Source organism: Citrus clementina, unplaced genomic scaffold (genome assembly GCF_000493195.1).
Source record: "Citrus clementina cultivar Clemenules unplaced genomic scaffold, Citrus_clementina_v1.0 scaffold_2, whole genome shotgun sequence".
In the NCBI taxonomy this organism is placed as follows: domain Eukaryota; kingdom Viridiplantae; phylum Streptophyta; class Magnoliopsida; order Sapindales; family Rutaceae; genus Citrus; species Citrus x clementina.
This window is the reverse complement of record NW_006262688.1, coordinates 25,785,618-25,791,617: the sequence shown is the minus strand read 5'-3', so window position 1 is coordinate 25,791,617 and position 6,000 is coordinate 25,785,618. Positions and strand designations below refer to the sequence as shown.

General features: G+C 34.5%; 1 pseudogene; it reads left to right on the top strand.

Moving 5' to 3' along the window:
* Positions 1-1,585: 1,585 nt before the first annotated feature.
* LOC18051668 lies at positions 1,586-2,437 on the top strand (annotated as a pseudogene).
* Positions 2,438-6,000: the final 3,563 nt, after the last annotated feature.

Sequence of the window (6,000 nt, the reverse complement as noted above, 5' to 3'; positions counted from 1 at the left end):
CAGATCTTATGGCTTTTTGATAGTTTTCCTTCTTTAGAATTTTCTTTATCTCTGTTATAATCTCAAAATTGCTAACCTTTTTACCTTCGTTGGCTACCTTTTTATAGGCCACTTCTGAACTCGGGCCTCCTCTCCATCCGCGCTCGTTATCCTCCCACCTCTCGAAAGTGGATTCCCCATTTCCGTAGTCGTGGGTGGTTGCGTGGCCTTCGTGCCTAGATTCTCGGATTGGAGAGCATGCCTCGCCAACTGTCGTTGACCGGGTCTCCTCGAATCAACACTTAGCAGGAATACAGCAGGAATGACTTTATACTTCTTACAGGAAATTGGCCTCGCTCTTCAAATCACAGTGGAAGAAGCACTTCCATTATCTGATCACGGTAATTAATTTATTGTTGACCAAATTCGGTTCAAATTTTGGGTCAAATGATTTTTTTAATATGATATCCTACTCCGTTTTAATTTGATCCTTAATTTCAGATGGATGATTGGGAGAATGTTTATAGAATAGAACCTGCGGATTTGGAGGTTTTCAATTTTATATGAATGTTTATTATTACTTTTTTTCCTCTTTTTTTTTTTAATTAAGTAATGACACAACTTAATTTGTTTGTGCAGACTAATTATTATAGGCTAAAATCTTACATTATATGGGAAACACCCGTCGTAATTATTCTGAATTTGATTCCTTACCTTGGGTATGCATTCATCCGCAACGGCTGCAAGATTTCATCAATCCATAACAATAGGGATGTGGTTTTGCCGTTGGCTATGGTGTTGCCCATGCTTCAACTTCTTCAAATCTTCCTTTTAACTCCAATTGCATTGACCAATAATGAGAGTCATACTCATTTTAATTTTATTCGTATTTTATGGGAAATGTGTAAAGGTAAGATATTTTGAAATGATCTTATCTTACCTATATATAATATTTCTTTCAGATGGTGTTCTTAGAAATTTTTGAAGATGGGATGATCGCCAGTAAATAAATAGGTGTATGAGACAATTTTGATAACGAATAAAAAAGTTTACGGTTAAACTGAGTGTAATTTAATTTGCATCACTCCCAAAGTGCAATACATCAAATCCTCCAACTTGAATAAGATACAAAGAAGGCTGCTGCTACAATCAGTTGTGTGAATGAATGAAATTTTTTCACCATCTTTTTCCCGTCTTTATCGATATATGGCCGGCTGTCTGTCAAAAGATTGTTTACTAAACTGTGTTTCTTCAATAAACAACTCCTTTAGCGACTTTACAAATTATTACAGACCCCACAGTTTAATTAACCTACTAACACAGTCAGTGGCAAATGGCAATGGCTCCCATTTTCTGCAAAAACAAGACACGGGGCCCATCTCCAGGACAAAACCGGCGCCTTCAAGCTGTTTCTTTAGATCCCAGATGACTTCACTTCAGCCCCTATTCCCTAACATATATACTGCTGCTCCAATGCAATCTCCATGCTTACTGTTCCCACTTTCAAAAGCAAAGACACCACTTAACTCCTTAGTTTCACCTTCACCACCAAGGGGAAGATAAGATCACATCAGCTCAGAAGAGAACAGAACAGGAAAGGGATCCAATGCCGTTTGCTTCTTATCTGTGTTCTTCTTGTATTTCTTTCTTCTTTATACTTGTACGGTTGCTAAATGGCTGTTTTGGAGGTGACCCTTACGTGTTCTATGACTGGACTATCTCATTTATTACTGCTTCCCCACTTGGAGATAAACAGCAGGTTCCTCTCTTTTCATTTCTCTTCCCTTCAATTACATTTATTTCTCTCTCGTTCAATTTTTGGATTTTTTAATTGCAAAATGCTCATTCTGTTATGTTGTTTAGTGATAGTTTCATGTAAGTTAAATTGTTACTATTGTCAACGAATTTTGGAGCTTGAGTTTCAATTTTGACCCTATTGTTGAGTTATGAACTATTAAGAAATCAATGGTTGCTTGATTTTTCATGTTATAACTGTTTTTCACTTTTTCTCCTGCCCTTGATGTTTTGTTGAGAGATTTTGTTTTCCCTTTCTTTCTTTGTATACCATTTTGCAGGTTATTGGGATTAATGGGCAGTTTCCGGGACCGATTCTTAATGTCACTACAAATTGGAATGTTGTTGTCAATGCAAAGAATGATCTTGATGAGCCATTGCTTCTTACATGGTATAATATGCCGGAACCATCTCAAAATTACATTTTAATGTAGGACTGGCGTACAACATAGGAAAAATTCTTGGCAAGATGGTGTTTTAGGGGCTAATTGTCCAATTCCTGCTGGTTGGAACTGGACATATCAGTTTCAGGTGAAGGACCAGATAGGGAGTTTTTTTTTACTTCCCTTCTTTAGACTTTCAGCGAGCTGCAGGTGGGTATGGGGGAATCATCATTAACAACAGAGATGTTATTCCATTACCCTTTGCAGTGCCAGATGTCGATATTACCATTTTTATCAGTGACTGGTACACGAAGAGTCATAAGGTCAGCAGGCGTCACTTCTTTTAGCTTACTGCTTTTGGTGTGTGTTATCCATTCTAGTGAAATTCTGGGATGATAACTGAAACTGATGGGTTACAGAAACTAAGGAAAGATGTTGAGAATGGCGTAGACCTTGGAGTTCCTGACGGGATCCTCATCAATGGACTTGGTCCCTATCGCTATGACGCAGCAATTGTTCCAGATAGCATTCCTTACCAGTTAGTAAATATTGAACCGGGTGAGTTCTGAATGCTTGACTTATTTACTATTTGTATTACCCAAAGTGACTTCATTTGATTCTGAAGGTTCCCAAAATTATAGCTTTCTCACAAGGAGGATATACAGTTAAGGGTTTTTAGTCAACCTAAAATTTAATGCCTTCAATTTCAAGTAGAACGTACCTTTGGAAGCATAGAACCTAATTTAGAGATGGTTCCAGTGACATGAGATATTTGTGAAAGGTAATCTTTTGTTTAATGTTTTTTCCCTACTGCAGAGATCAAGCTCAGAGAATTTACTCTTCTGGTGCCCCATCAGTTGTGGATGCAAGTAGAACAGTTCTACTTGCATTTGTCATGGCCCTTTTCGGTTATTTAATTAGGTAAAAATTTTGGAGTGAACTATGAGTAAGCTTTACAACATACAATCCAATTTCCCAAATTGGGAGTATATTTCTGTTGTATGAGGGAAGATAGCGAGTTGAAGAGCATATGTGTTCAATTAGTTTCAACAGGGAAGGAATTCTTTGATGGAAGATAAGTGCCGTGACATGTATTATTTTTTAGTTCTTTCACTGTATAGTATTGAAGTAAGTGCATATAAAAATTGTTTGCAGTGATTCAGTGTTTGTAATATAAAGCTTGTGAAATATCTATTAGCCTTTAGAGTTCTCAGGTTTTCACTTGTTTTCTTGTATTTTCTGCAGTAGAGAAATGAGTTGGATGGTGGTGAATGTAGAGACGGAGAAAATGGTTTCTTGTTACGAGGATGAAGTGGGATTCAAAATTCCCAGTGAGATATAAAAGTAAGCTTTGAAAAGAAAAAAAAATGGTTTATAACACTGTTCTTTTGGATCCTTGGTTTAGAAGCCAATACTGATACTGTTACTGTATTTTGACTGATAAAAATATGAATGGGAATGGTAATAACCTGTAACTTCAATAGTGGGAGAGGCAGATGCGGCTTATCCCAAGAAACTTCAAAGAAAGAATCGTTTTGGCCCTACTTAAACGTTTCCTGAACCTACCAATAACCTGTAACTTCAATAGTGGGAGAGGCAGATGCGGCTTATCCCAAGAAACTTCAAAGAAAGAATCATTTTGGCCCTACTTAAACGTTTCCTGAACCTACCAATAACCTGTAACTTCAATAGTGGGAGAGGCAGATGCGGCTTATCCCAAGAAACTTCAAAGAAAGAATCGTTTTGGCCCTACTTAAACGTTTCCTGAACCTACCAATGAGAAGGATGTATGTTATCCCAACCATTCTTCTTAATCCTCATCCCACTAAGAGAAAGAGTTAGCTGGCGTTTGTTTTTTTGTCTGAAATTTGAATAGACTTGAAGTAGTCTGAATTCTGAATAGGTCTGAATATTTGAATCTGAATAATATGTTTGTTTTTTCGTCTGAATCTCAGAAAATAAGCACTAAGTTGTTTTTTTTTTCAACTTAAAAAAGTAAAAATATGTACTTTTACATTTGTATCCTTATTAAATTTGAATGTCAAATAAATAATATATTAAATATCACAATATTTTAACATTTATAAGTAAAACTATAGTCAAGTGAATACATAATTATTTTAAAATTTTAATATATAAAATACCATAAATTTTAAATTTTATCGTATATAATATAAGAAAGAAAAAACATGGATATTTTTATGTGGGGTAAATATTTATGAGTGAGTTTTGGGATAGACATGAAAAATAAATTATAAAATATGGATATTTTTGACAGTAGCAAGTAATTGACTTAATTCAGATTTCTCCATTAAATAAAAAGCCAAAAAAATTAGCTTATTTTATTAAGTCAAAATTATCTAAAAAATCTCATTAAGTTATAAAGACAAACACCTCTAATTAACTTAATTAATTAAGTTAAGTCACTTTAAGTCATTAAGTTAAAAAACAAACGCCACCTTAGTTTATAACAAAATTTGCTTGTTATTGAAACTAAAAAGTAAAAGTTATGACAACTCCCACTTGAAATAATCATATAAAGTAATATAACTGTGACACCGTAAATTCAGCTTAAAATTCAAAAGACAAATTTAGAATGAAACCAACATCCTCGATACCATTATCATTGTGCACACTTGTAACCCAGTCACCGATACTTGCGAGAGCAAAGTTGCTGAAGTTTACAAGGTGTATTATTCTAAGAGTAATTTTCTAATAAAAAGATTTCTTATTTTATTAATTTAAAAAATAAATAAAAAATATACTCTAATATAATATATTTTTATTTTTTAGTGTATTAGAATTTATATTTTTTTAATTTTATAACTTACTCTTTTTTATCACCTTCACTTAAATGTATCTTTTACTGGTTACTTATTATAGTTTAAGCAAAATTTTCATCTACTTCTTCTTTTATTCTTGAGAATTTTAAAAATTTCAGGATTAAAAATGGGCAGTAAAATTTGACAGCTTGGATGGTCATGCCAAATGCCTTTTTATCTTTTCTTTTCTTCTTGGGCTCTGCACAATTTTGTGACTTGGAACACTAAAATCAGTAATGGGCAGTAAATTTTGTAATTGCCATTTTTTTTTTCTGGTTTGGAAAATCTGTTGTGGAGAGATATTTCCGAAGTGCAGCATAGCTTATTGCTAGCAGTTGTCATTAGCAAGCACGGACTTACCTTGTATTTCAACAATACTATAGGGCACAAAACAGCATTTTTGATAGTCACTATACCTGAGATGAAGATGTAACGAGGATGATTGGAAAATACGAGGAGAAGGTCAAAGTAGAGTGAATTGCTTTCATGAGAACTTGGATCTGGCATGAACTAGTGACCTGAAGAGGCATAAGACAACTGAGTTTGTTAGCTATGTAGTAGAAACATCATATGCATATGCTCATACCCTAGAAAGAAGTTGGTTGAACGAAAACTGATTGAATCCTAACTTGGAAAGGAGATATACATGGTTCATTTGTACTTGGCTATTTCTCTTTCACTTAAAATTATTTGATAGTTATGCTCAAATTATATAAGCTTTACAGAGTGATGAAGTTGCAACCTTATGGCTAAATGATGCATCAGTTAGGAAAGCAATTCATGCTGAAGGGGTGAGGAATTCAATTTCCTTTGTTATTCCCTGTTGTGGAACCTCTTACTTCGCGATCCTTGTGACTTAATAGGAAAAAATTGTGGGAAGTTGGGAACTATATACAGACAAAATTACACATAACCACGATGCTAGGAACAATGATTAAATACCACAAGAACCTCACTGCCAGGGGATATCCGGCACTTATATGCAGGTAGGTCTCCAACACTACATTAGTGTTTGCTCAAAA